Here is a 14,439-nt window from a genome sequence, read left to right on the forward strand (position 1 = left end):
AAAAAGACTCTTACATCGTCATTTTACAGATGGGAACACTGAGGTATCAGGAGGTGAAATAACTTGCCCAGTGCCAAACATCTAGTAAGTGATGGCGGTGGACGAGAGCCCAGGCACACAGTGAGACTTGGAAGGCTGCTCCTCACCCTACACCGTTCTGCCTTGGGTGGGTTACTCACATGTCTGTTCCCCTGCTAGGTGAGAGGTCTTTGAAGGCAAGGACCAGGATGTTTGCTGAGCTGCATCAGATCCTCCATTTAGCTAGTTAGGAGGAGGCAGGCCGAAGGAATAGCAAGCCTGCCACAGTCGGCCCTGCCTGCCCTCAGGTTACCACCCCTGCCTGCAGCAGAGTCATTGCACGTCCCTTATCCTCCAATCTTGAACTCCAAAGGAGACAAAATAAGTAAAGGGAAAGTGCAGAGAGAACAGAGGAACAAAGGTGGATATACAGAGACAGACATTCAGCCAACCAGAGAGAAAGGAAAACAGAAGAGAAGTAAAATTCACTTGAATGTCCATCAATAAGGAAGTGATTAAATAGATTTTGCTATATCCATTCTGTGGAATGATATGCAGTAATAAGAAGAAGCAGACATCTGTATAGTGACATGGGAAAACTCTCCAAGATGCACAGTGCAGTGAAAAAACCTAGTTGTAGATCACTATGTATAATAAGATCCCAGCCAGGATTTTAAAAGAAAACACCAAAAAACAAAAGCTATAAGTATAAAGGTTTAGGGACTTCCCTGGCGGACTCCCTTCTGCCAGTCCTCCCTTCCAGTTTAGGACTCTGCCACTGACTGCAGGGGCACAGGTTTGATCCCTGGCTGGGGAACTAAAATCCCACATGCCTCATGACGTGGCCAAAAAAAAAAAAAAAGTTTAAAGGTTTTTGTGCTTATGTGAATATATAGAAAGGAGACTGAAAAGATGCACACTGAGTTACTTTTTTTTTTTTTTTAACTCCAGATGCAGAGAATTCGGTGCACACTGTCATTTTTGGTCCACGCAGGGCCTCTTGTTAGCCTTCCTCTCTCCCTCCTTCCCTCCCTCCCTCCCTTCCATCTGTTCCCTTTTATCCTATTCCCTATCATAGGCAACCATTCCAAACTGTTTAATGTATATTCTTTCGTTTAATGTATACTTTTTGTGGTGTTTTTAAACTATGTACACAAATTCTTTGACACTCCTCCCTTCAAAAGGTGGAACACACCAGATGGCTTCACAGGCAAATTCCATCAAACATTTAGAGAAGAGCTAACACCTGTCCTTCTCAAACTCTTCCAAAATATAGCAGAGGGAGGAACACTCTCAAACTCATTCTACGAGGCCACCATCACCCTGATACCCAAACCAGACAAAGATGTCACAAAGAAAGAAAACTACAGGCCAATATCACTGATGAACACAGATGCAAAAATCCTCAACAAAACACTAGCAAACAGAATCCAACAACACATTAAAAGGATCATACACCATGATCAAGTGGGGTTTATCCCAGGAATGCAAGGATTCTTCAATATACGCAAATCAATCAATGTGATAAACCATATTCACAAACTGAAGGAGAAAAACCATATGATCATCTCAATAGATGCAGAAAAAGCTTTCGACAAAATTCAACACCCATTTATGATAAAAACCCTCCAGAAAGTAGGCACAGAGGGAACTTACCTCGACATAATAAAGGCCATATATGACAAACCCACAGCCAACATTGTTCTCAATGGTGAAAAACTGAAACCATTTTCTCTAAGATCAGGAACAAGACAAGGTTGTCCACTCTCACCACTATTATTCAACATGGTTTTGGAAGTTTTAGCCACAGCAATCAGAGAAGAAAAAGAAATGAAAGGAATCCAAATCGGAAAAGAAGTAGTAAAGCTGTCACTGTTTGCAGATGACATGATACTATACATAGAGGATCCTAAAGATGCCACCAGAAAACTACTAGAGCTAATCAATTAATTTGGTAAAGTAGCAGGATACAAAATTAATGCACAGAAATCTCTTGCATTCCTATACACTAATGATGAAAAATCTGAAAGAGAAATTAAGGAAACACTCCCACTTACCATTGCAACAAAAAGAATAAAATACCTAGGAATGAACCTACTTAAGGAGACAAAAGACCTGTATGCAGAAAACTATACACAGATGAAAGAAATTAAAGATGATACAAACAGATGGAGAGATATACCATGCTCTTGGATTGGAAGAATCAACATTGTGAAAATGACTGTGTTACCCAAAGCAATCTACAGATTCAATGCAATCCCTATCAAACTACCAATGGCATTTTTCACAGAACTAGAACAAAAAAATTTCACAATTTGTATGGAAACACAAAAGACACCGAATAGCCAAAGCAGTCTTGAGGGAAAAAAATGGAGCTGGAGGAATCAGGCTCCCAGACTTCAGACTATACTACAAAGCTACAGTAATCAAGACAGGATGGTACTGGCACAAAAACAGAAATATAGATCAATGGAACAGGATAGAAAGCCCAGAGATAAACCCACACACGTATGGTCACCTTATTTTTGATAAGGAGGCAAGAATATACAATGGAGAAAAAGACAGCCTCTTCAATAAGTGGTGCTGGGAAAACTGGACAGCTACATGTAAAAGAATGAAATTAGAACACTCCCTAACACCATACACAAAAATAAACTCAAAATGGATTAAAGACCTAAATGTGAGGCCAGACACTATAAAACTCTTAGAGGAAAACATAGGCAGAACACTCTATGACATAAATCATAGCAAGATCCTTTTTGACCCACCTCTTAGAGAAATGAAAATAAAAGCAAAAATAAACAAATGGGACCTAATGAAACTTAAAAGCTTTTGCACAGCAAAGGAAACCATAAACAAGATGAAAAGACAACTCTCAGAATGGGAGAAAATATTTGCAAATGAAGCAACTGACAAAGGATTAATCTCCAAAACTTACAAGCAGCTCAATATCAAAAAAACAAACAACCCAATCCAAAAATGGGCAGAAGACCTAAATAGACATTTCTCCAAAGAAGATATACAGATTGCCAACAAACACATGAAGGGATGCTCAACATCACTAATCATTAGAGAAATGTAAATCAAAATTACAATGAGGTATCACCTCACACCAGTCAGAATGGCCATCATCAAAAAATTTACAAACAATAAATGCTGGAGAGGGTGTGGAGAAAAGGGAACACTCTTGCACTGTTGGTGGGAATGTAAATTGATACAGCCACTATGGAGAACAGTATGGAGGTTCCTTAAAAAGCTACAAATAGAACTACCATATGACCCAGCAATCCCACTACTGGGCATATACCCTAAGAAAATCATAATTCAAAAAGAGTCATGTACCACAATGTTCATTGCAGCTCTATTTACAATAGCCAGGACATGGAAGCAACCTAAGTGTCCATCGACAGACGAATGGATAAAGAAGATGTGGCACATATATACAGTGGCATATTGCCCATAAAAAGAAACGAAATTGAGTCATTTGTAGTGAGGTGGATGGACCTAGAGTCTGTCATGTAGAATGAAGTAAGTCAGAAAGAGAAAAACAAATACAGTATGCTAACACATATATATGGAATCTAAAAAAAAAGAAAAAAAGAAAAAGAAAAAAATGGTTCTGAAGAACCTAGGGGTAGGACAGGAATAAAGACGCAGACGTAGAGAATGGATTTGAGGACATGGGGAAGGGGGAGGGTAAGCTGGGACGAAGTGAGAGAGTGGCATAGACATATATACACTACCAAATGTAAAATAGATAGCTAGTGGGAAGCAGCCACATAGCACAGGGAGATCAGCTCGGTGCTTTGTGACCACCTTGATGGGTGGGATAGGGAGGATGGGAGGGAAACGCAAGAGGGAGGAGATATTGGGATGTATGTACATGTATAGCTGATTCACTTTGTTATAAAGCAGAAACTAACACACCATTGTAAAGCAATTATACCCCAATAAAAATTAAAAAAAAAAAAAAAGGTGGAGCATAATCCTCCTCCCCGTGAGTGTGGGCTGGACCTAGGGACTTGCTTCTAACAGGTAGCATGTGGCAGAAGTGTCAGCGCGTTACCTGAGAAACTAGGTTATAAAAGACACTGCAGCTTCCTCCTTGCTCTCTCTGGGATCTCTCCCTCTGGGGGAAGCCAGCTGTTAAGTCATGAAGATACTCAAGTAGCCCTGAGGAGAGGCCCAAGTGGTGAGGAACTCAAGTTTATCAACCACACCAGCACTAACTAGCAACCATGTGTGTATGTGTACCATCTCAAAAATAGACCTTCCAGCACCAGTTCAGCCTTTAGATGACTGCAGTCCTGACCAACAGTTTGCGTGCAACCCATGAGAGGCCCTGAGGCAGAGGCACCCAGCTAAGCTGCTCTAACCTGTAGAATTCCTGACCCACAGAAGCCGTGTGAGATAATACATGCTGATTGCTGTTTAAGTTTGGGGGTAATCTGGTAAGCAGCCATAGACAACTAATGCAATGCGTGTCGTTGAACCATGTGCATTGTTGCATGAATGGATTTAAAAATCATTCAAATGATAATGCATTTATATTGCAAATATATAATACAATACTACTTATGTCTCAGATCACATTGTTACTTCTTCCATTCCATCCTATGTTTTTAAGTCCTTTGCTTCTAATTTGCTGCAGGGTACTCCACAGTGTGCACCCATCACATTTTGACCACCCAGAGCCCCAGGGATGGACATCCAGATTGTCTCCAACTCCCTATCGCCCCAAACAATGCTGTCATGAATACCATCGCATATCTCCTTATGGATTCATGTCAGATTTTTAAAAACACATGTCCAGGAGCAGAATGCTGGGTACACCCAGAGTGCCATCCAGAATGGCCACAGTGTCTGCACGTGCAGCAGCACTGCATGTGCCCTAGAGCCCCACATCTTCACCGCTACCTAGTATTAACCAGATTCCTAGTTTTACGGTTGACTAGCTATAAAGGGCCATCTTATTTGTAAGGGCTGTTTTAAATTGTCCTTATCTGACAACTGATGAATTCGAGCATCCTTTGTGTATGGAGCTTGGTAGAGATTCTGTTTTGTTTTCTCCATATTGGGAGACTGTTTTCCCAACATCACCTATGAAACAGTGCCTCCTCTCCCTGTTTTGTTGCAGCTCCCACTTTACCACATACTAAGTTCCCGTATTTATATATAGGTCAATTTCTGAGCTCTCTGCTCTGTTCTACTGATCTTTTTGTCTGTGTTTGAGCCAACATCACACTGCTTTATTATTATGACTTTGTAGCATGTCTTAATACTTGGTGAGATAAAACTCTTCTCTTAATGCTTATTTTTTCCAAGGTTGACTTAGTTATATCTGGACCCTTAGTTTTCTATATAGATTTTAGAGAAAGTTTGCTGAGTTTCTAAAAAATTCAACTGAAATTCTGATTGGGATTTCATTGAATCCAGGGGTTAATTTGGGGAGGATTGCTATCTTTATACTTTGAAGTCAATCCTTCCAAAAACATGAAATATCTCTCATTTTATTTCAAACATCTTCTATATCCTTTATTAATTTTGTAGTTTACTCCACAAATGTCTGTGTATTCTTTTTTTCTTTAATTTTATTGATGTATTGATTCAATAACAATTGATTCATTGTTGAGTTACAATGTTGTGTTAGTTTGGGTTGTACAGCAAAGTGATTCAGTTATACATATACATGTATATATCTATTCTTTTTCAGATTCTTTTCCATTATAAGTTATTACAAGGTATTGAATATAGTTCCCTGTGCTATACAGTAGGTCCTTGTTGTTTATCTGTTTTACATATAGCAGTGTGTATCTGTTATTCCCAGACTCCTAATTTATCTCTCCCTCCTTTTTCTGCTCTGGTACATAAGATTGTTTTCTATATCTGTGAATCAATTTCTGTTTTGTAAATAAGTTCATTTGTATCATTTTTTAGATTCCACATATAAGTGATATCATGTGATATTTGTCTTTCTCTGTCTGACTTACTTCACTTAGTATGATCATCTGTGTATTCTTGCTTAAGTGAAATAGTTTTGTTCAACTAAGTAGTTCATAGTTTTTGTTGCTCTTGAGAATGCTCTTATTCTTATTATATTTTCTAGCTGATTATGGCTGCTATACAGAAATATTATTACATTTTAAAAGTTTATCCTGAATCCAGCAACCTTGCTGAGCTCTCTTATTGGTCTTAATACTCTGTTGATTCCATTGGTTTTTCTAAGCAGATAAAATAATGACAATTTTATCTCTTCCTTTCCAATCTTTATACTTGTTTTTTCATCATTCCTTAGAGGATCGACTAGTGCTTCCAGTACTGTTAACCAGAAATAGTGATAGTGGGACTTTCCTGGTGGTGCAGTGGTTAAGAATCTGCCTGCCGATGCAGGGGACACGGGTTTGACCCCTGGTCAGGGAAGATCCCACATGCTGCAGAGCAACTAAGCCCGTGAGCCACAACTACTGAGCCTGTGTGCCACAACTACTAAACCCCACGCACCTAGAGCCCTTGCTCAACAACAAGAGAAGCCACCACAATGAGAAGCCCGTGCACCACAACGAAGAGTAGCCCCTGCTCACCGCAACTAGAGAAAGCTTGCGTGCAGCAAGGAAGACCCAACACAGCCAAAAATAAAAAAGAAATAAATTAAAAAAAATAGTGATAGTGGACAACCTTTTCTTCTCCTAATCTTAAATAGAATGTATCTATATTTCTTCATTAAGCGTAATATTTGCTGTAGGTTTTTGACATATGACCTTTACCAAGTTAAGGAAGTACTCCCTATTCCTTGTTTGCTAAGAGGTTTTTAATATCATCAGTAAGTGTAGGTCTTTATCAAAACCTTTTTCTGCATAATCATGAGTTAATCGTGATTTTTCTCCCTCAGCTTATTAATATGCTAAATTATGTCATTAGATTTTCTGATGATAAATTTTCCTTGAGTTCCTGTGAAAAAATCCCACTTGAATGTGGTTCATTTTTTTAAAATACACTGTCTGACTCATTTAGTAAATACATTACTTAGAATTTTTACAACTACTTCATAAGTGAAATGAGATTATAATTTTCTTTTCTTTAATTATCATTATTTGGATTCAGAGTCAAGGTTACACTAAACTCATACAATGCAACCTCATACAACCTCACTCTTTTTCTATTTTCATTTTTTTAACTTTAAAAATTGAGATATAGTTGATTTATAATATATTATTGTTTATAATATAATAATATATTATAAATATTTATAATATTTAAATTAATATTTATATTAAATATAAATAATGTAATAATTTATAATATAAATTATTCACATGTACAACATAGTGATTTAAAATTTTTATAGCTTATACTCCATTTATAGTTATTATAAAATATTGGCTGTATTTCTTTTTCTATTTTCTAAAACAACTTTTTATATAAGATGTAAATTAACTTTTCCTTGAAAGTCTGGTAAAACTTACTTGTAAAACCACTGGGGGGCTTCCCTGGTGGCACAGTGGTTGAGAATCTGCCTGCCAATGCAGGGCACACGGGTTCGAGCCCTGGTCTGGGAAAATCTCACATGCCGCGGAGCAACTGGACCCGTGAGCCACAGCTACTGAGCCTGCGCGTCTGGAGCCTGTGCTCCGCAACAAGAGAGGTCGCGACAGAGAGGCCCGCGCACCGCCATGAAGAGTGGTCCCCGCTCGCCGCAACTGGAGAAAGCCCTTGCACAGAAACGAAGACCCAACACAGCCAAAAATAAATAAATAAATAAATAAAATTAAAAAAAAAAAAAACCAAAATGCCCCTAGGAGAGAGAAGACCGCTAAGAGCTCAAGGTCTTAGTGCTCAAACTTCTTAAAAAAAAAAAAAAACACTGGGCCTGGGTGTTTTCTTTGGTAAAGAGGTGAAGAAATTTTAACTTTCATCTCAATTTTAGTTTCTTATTGATTGGTTTAAGTTCCTTATTTCTTCTTATAAATATCTGGTATTTTATATTTTTCTATGAATTTATCCATTTCATCTAGGAATTCCAACACTTTAATGTACAGAATGCTCTTAGAAATAGGTCATTAAGGAAACGAGAAAAACCAAAAATCCTATATAGCAAGAATTTTCTTTCAAAAATCTGGGCAGTTCTCTTGGAAGAGAACAGTGCAGAGCTCTGAGAATGGCCAGGCAGTTCACCTGTCTAAGAGCAACACTTGGCTCAGAAAATGGGCAAGGCCTTGGGCCTCTGCGAAAACCCAAATTTCAAATGACTCCAACAGGCCGACCATTCTGTGGCAGGACTCGCAAGATGAAACTGACAAGAAACATCTCCAAGCTCTGCCTGAGACAGCCACACCTTCTAAGTGGCATAAGAACTTTGCCTTGTACTTGAACTTTTCTGCTGTTGAAACTCAGAATCATAAGAAACTATTGTGGCAATCCTCTTTGGGGTCAAAGATCATTCTAATCTTGACAGACTTGTTCACCATGCCCTCAGGACAGAAGAATGGCATTTGGATGGAAAGAGCAAAAACTGCATACTTTTCAGACATAACAGAACTGTCTTTTGTTATTCCCATATACATGTAGCTGCTCTGAAGTTATCAGACGCCAACTTCAAGTGATGAGCTGAGAGTCAATAGGGGCTTCCATCCCAAGACCCTCAGACCAGTTTTGAAAAGTCACCCACAGAAAACACCACCGTGAGGGGACAAATTGGGCATTCCAGAGTTTCTTGCATTCTAACCATCTGTGAGATGAGGAGTGGCTCATAGAATGAGTGGCAAGTATTTTTAGGCTTTCAGTTCAATATTGTCTTTCTCAGAATGCATTCAGTTTTTGTTAAGGTAGGCCTCTCCTGAAGCTTCCATTCAGAGCCCATCTGAAATGTACTCAGGTCAATGCCAAAGCCAGACTTCTAGGGGAACCCATGAAAGCCCTTGCCAGATGGTAAATGGGTATGATGTCTTTCCTTCTGTAGGAACTTACCTATCAGGGAAGGAGGGCAATCTGGCTCCAACTTTTCTGAGCCAGGACACAGAGTAGGAAGGAAGAAAAAGATAAATCCACACTTGCAGCCACGTGGAAAGACATCTTCTTGTGCCCAAGTGCATTCCCAGAGTTAGGTGACCTGGACACCCTCAGGGAGCTCCTCTACCTACATGCTCAGTCCTCAGGAGTGCAAAGTCATGGCCAGTTTAACCTGGGACTTCTCGGACTTTTACCTCAGGGTGGCATCCTCAGCAGGGATGCTAGAGTAGAAAGGAAAACTTACACAGTGAAAGACAGTGTCCACAAAGCCCCAAGTGGTGAACCCAGACAGGGTAAGACTGATGTACAGGGGTGGTACTTCCCAGGCCAAAGGGTACAGGGGCCATTTCTAGTGCTCTAACATCTTGCACAAGTTTCCTACCAGGCAGCAGAGCAGGCAGACTGGGCCTCAGCAAGCTTATCTTGAAGGCAGCTACGGTTCTGAGTGCTGAGACTCATCTACAGGGCACAGCAAAGGTTCATGCTGTGCCTGGCTATTGCTGCTACTACGGGACCACCTGCATGCATGTGTGTGGACAGCCATGTGAAGTACAACTTTGTCCCAGTCTTGGGCTTCATCCCCGGCAGCCAGGCCATGGATATAGCAGGGCAGGTTCTGCCACATTGGTCCAAGTGGGCTTCATGGAGAACACAGGCAGCAGATGGGTGAAGGCAGAGCTTCTGTCATGCGTTCTCTTTTGAAGTTGGTCTGGGACATCTATTTCTTTTTTCTTTTTTTTTTAAATGCTTTCTTTTTTTTTTTTTTAATTTATTATTATTTTTATTTATATTTATTTTTGGCTGTGCTGGGTCTCCGTTTCTGTGCGAGGGCCTTCTCTAGTCGCGGCAAGTGGGGGTCACTCTTCATCGCGGTGCGCAGGCCTCTCACTATCGCGGCCTCTCTTGTTGCGGAGCACAGGCTCCAGACGCGCAGGCTCAGTAGTTGTGGCCCACGGGCCCAGTTGCTCCGCGGCATGTGGGATCCTCCCAGACCAGGGCTCGAACCCGTGTCCCCTGCATTGGCAGGCAGACTCTCAACCACTGCGCCACCAGGGAAGCCCCGGGACATCTATTTCTTGAGTAGGACATAGGTAGGGTCCCAGGAACTGGTCTAACTAACTGAAGTTGGGCCTCGTGGCTCCTTGGCCTCCAGTACTAATGACAAATTCTCTTCCTCCTGGGTTTTGTTTCTGCGCACCATCAGCCCCCACTATTTCAGGTGAAAGGAGAAGCCCCTGCATGGTTCCACGGGTATTGGCTCTGTCCACAGAGATGTGGAGAGGAAGTGGATGTAGGGTAGGATCATCTTCAACCTAGAACTTGAGCTCCATCTCCCTGGAACAATGACCTTTTGGATACTGTTTGAGGTCCATTTGAAAAAAGAAGTACTTGGTAAGCTCAGGATCCATCTGAGTGACCATGGGGCCAGTGGGAGGGGACAAGAAGAGCAGGCTTCTCCTCCTTGTGGAACAGTCACTCATACTTCTCCTTTCTCCTAGTGCCTCAAGTGCTATAGGAATGCCCTTGAAGTGTCACTACTTCCAGCCCCAGATGGAAGCCCCCTTTTATTATTTTTCAATCTCCATTATGTCTCTAGATATTTTTCCCTTTTTTGTTCTGTATTTTATTTGCACCCACCTGTTTTTTTGTCCTTGATCAGTGTTGCCAGAAATATGCCTAGATTATCAGCCTTTGTTTTTTTAATATTCTGCGTCTTTAAAAATTATTTATTTATTAAAAATTATGATAAAAATGTATCATTTTAAAGTATACAGTTCAGTGGCATTAAGTATATTCACACTGTTGTGCAAACATCACTGCCATCCATCCACAGAACATTTTTCATATTGCAAAACCAAAATTCCATACTTGTTAAACAATATCTCCCTATTTCCCCTACCCCAGCACCCCTGAACTTTCTGTCTCTAAGAACTTGGCTATTCTAAGCACCTCATATGAGTAGAATAATACAGTATTTGTCATTTTTGTGAAACAATATTCCATTGTATGTATTTATCACATTTGGTTTATCCATTCATCAGTCGATTGGTTATTTGGGTAATTTCCACCTTTGGGCTACCGTGAATAATGCTGCTATGAACATTAGTTGTACAAATATCTCTCTGAGGTCCTGCTTTTGATTTTTTCGGGTATATACCCAGAAGTGAATTTGCTGGATCATACGATAATTCTATTTTTAATTTTTCAAGGAACTGCCATACTGTTTTTCATAGTAACTACACCACTTCACATTACGACCAGCAGTGCACAAGAGTTCCAATTTCTCCACATCCTCTGCAACAGTTATCGTTTTCTGTCTTGTTTTTGTTTTATAATTGCCATCCTAATGAGTGTGAATCCCTATTCTTTTAAAGTCTCCATTTCACTCATTTTTAGCCTTATCATTTTTATTTTCTTCCTTCTCATTTCTTCAATTTTGCCCTAATGTTCATTTTCCAACTTCTGGAGAAGAAAGCTGGGTTGTGTGATTTGCTAAATGATAAGAGGAACAACAGAACAAGAAGACTTAATCATTATAAACATATTTTTGCACCTAATAACACAACCTCAAAAATCCATCAACCAACAACTAACAGAAATGCGAGAAGAAATATATAAATCAACAATTAATAGTTGATTTTAACACACCTCTTTCAGAAACTGATAGATTAAACAGAGATACATAAGCAGAGATACTGAATTATAATTAATAAACTCAAATATTAGATACATACAAAAATAGAAGACAAACAGTGGACATCCCTGGAGAGAGTAAAAATAGGAAGAGTGTCAAGGCCAACTTTTAAATTTTACTCTGTATACGTATGTATTGTTAGGATTTTGTATAATGGAATTTATTTGTGCATTATTTGTAGACTTCAAAGAACAAGAAGAGTTAAAAGGCAAAAAAGCAGTAGTGGTTCAACTGGCTGACTCACATTTTTCCACCACAACACTCTGTCAAAACCTTGATGAGATCAATATACATGGGGATTATTATAATTCCTTTGAAAACTCATTTACAAAGTAGGAAATAAGAGTAATGTGGGAAATTTTATGTGGTAAGTGCTTAAGGACTATATTTAGATACAAACAAGCACTTGAGGATAAGGCAAATTGCACTGCTGAACTGCAAAAGCAACTCACAGTTTGGTCAGAACACAGGTGTGCACATTTCAATTCCCATCTAGCAAGTCTCCATAGTAGCTAGTTTGAGAGAATGTGTCCATCAACTTTGGAAGAGTAAGAAGAGTCACAGAGACAAATCTGATAATACTCATCCCAGCATTGGTCAGAAAAGATAGAGCTTTGCCCAACAGACTTTGAGTATTTCTATTGAGATGCCTGAAACTAACCTCTTAGCTTCGTGCTACCAGGCAATCAATTTATTAGTTTGCCCAATTTTCCTTGTTCTGAAACCATGCATCAAGCATTTCTGACCCCCAGGCAGTTCTGTCTATATGATTTGAGAATATTGGTGATGTTGAAAGCAGTAAGTCAATCTCTGCAACTATGATTTCTCATGGTAAATCAATTTTGTGGATTCTGATTACATTTTGACTCCCCAAATAGACTATAGAGAGAGAATATGCTAATTATTTCCTGTCCAAGTGAGCTATTTATTTTTAAAAATTTATTTTTATTTATATATATATATATATATTTAAATATTTATTTATTTGGCTGCATCGGGTCTTAGTTGCTGCACGCAGGCTTTTTGTTGCAGTGCGCAGGCTTCTCTCTAGTCGTGGCGTGCAGACTCTCTAGCTGTGGTGCACGGGCTCTCTAGTTGCAGTGCGCGGGCTCAGTAGTTGTGGTGCACGGGCTTAGTTGCCCTGCGGCATGTGGGATCTTAGTTCCCCGACCAGGGATGGAACCCAAGTCCCCTGCATTGGAAGGCGGATTCTTAACCACTGGACCACCAGGGAAGTCCCTAGGGTAAATTTATAAATTGGCATTCTGGCACTTACCTCAAGCTGTGTGTTTTAGTTGGCATGGTCAAGAGCACACTTCTTATCCTAGAAAGTGAAAGGTTAGATATAACTGCCTTCCCTGATGACACGATATATGTGCCACTTCCGGACGGCTGTATGTTCTCTACAAGTTGTTTTACTTGAACCCACTCTGGCCATTGTGATCATCCATTTCCTTTCTAAGAGCTTATATACATTCTGTCAATAATGCAGTTTAAAATTTTCCTGGCAAGCAACTAGAAACTGACTGATTTGAGATTCTAGAATTTATTGTTTCTCCCTTTTTGAATATTTACCTATCTCTGTTTTCTGACACCTCTCTCATAATCATGATTTCTCCAAGAATACTCAGGTAGTTCTGTAAGCAGCCCCTTCCTTCCACTTCCTACCATGCAATAATGTAGGGCCCAAACAGAAAAGAAAGGAAAAGAAAAAGCAAAGTGCAAAGGTCAAATTCTCTTAGATAACTATCAATTTACTCATTCATTCATCCTCTCAACAAACATTGGTGGATTTCTGGAAAGTGCATGCTATAGAGCATTTGAAAGAAATAGAACACAGTGTTCTTGCCCACAGTTGGAGTAGTGGGGGGTGGTTAAAGTGTGTGTTAGATAACGTCTACAAAAGGAAACAACTAGCAAACAAGAAAACAACTGCATTACAATACCATGTTTCCAACTTGGATGCCAAATGCTTAGAGTATTTCCATTTGCTTGGTCAGTAGAGTTTTACTAAGCATATAGTAATTAACACAAAATAAGGGAGAGAGTGGTTAGTGTAAATTGAAGTTACTGTAGAAATTTTTTGTTAGAACAGTAATCTTCAAACTGGGGTCCTCATACCCTAGGGAAACATGAATCTTTTCCAAGAGGACTCAAGTTCTAGGGTTTAGTTTTGGTTTATCTAGGACTGTTTTGGTTTTAGCACTGAAAGTCTGGCATCCCAGGAAGCCCTCAGTCCCTAAGGCTGGATCTCAGCCTCCATATTCGCTCCTTCCTAAAACTGATATGACTGAGGTTTTGCCTGGTTCTGCTTTCCTACCACCCACCTCTTCATAAGAACCCTTCTCTCACTTTATACTAACCGTACATCTTACTCAGTCCTAATTTTATTATGATGACTTGTCCTGGGGTGAAAAAAACTCCAGGGCACCAAAAAAAGGAGACAATTGGAAATATTGATATGGGCAAAGCCTCCTTTAATCTAGGCATCATAGATCATTGGAAAGGCATCTCATCTTTCACTTATATACTGTGACGGTTAATTTTATGTGTCAACCAGGCCAAGGGGTGCCCCGATATTTGGTTAAACATTATTCTGGGTGTGTCTGCGAGGGTTTTTCTAGATGAGATTACATCTGAATCAGTAGACTGAGCAAGCAGATTGCCCTCCCAAGGGTGGGCCTTGTCCAATTCATGGAAAGCCTGAATAGAACGAAAAG

The sequence above is a fragment of the Balaenoptera acutorostrata genome, chromosome 12 (genome assembly GCF_949987535.1).
Source record: "Balaenoptera acutorostrata chromosome 12, mBalAcu1.1, whole genome shotgun sequence".
In the NCBI taxonomy this organism is placed as follows: Eukaryota; Metazoa; Chordata; class Mammalia; order Artiodactyla; family Balaenopteridae; genus Balaenoptera; species Balaenoptera acutorostrata.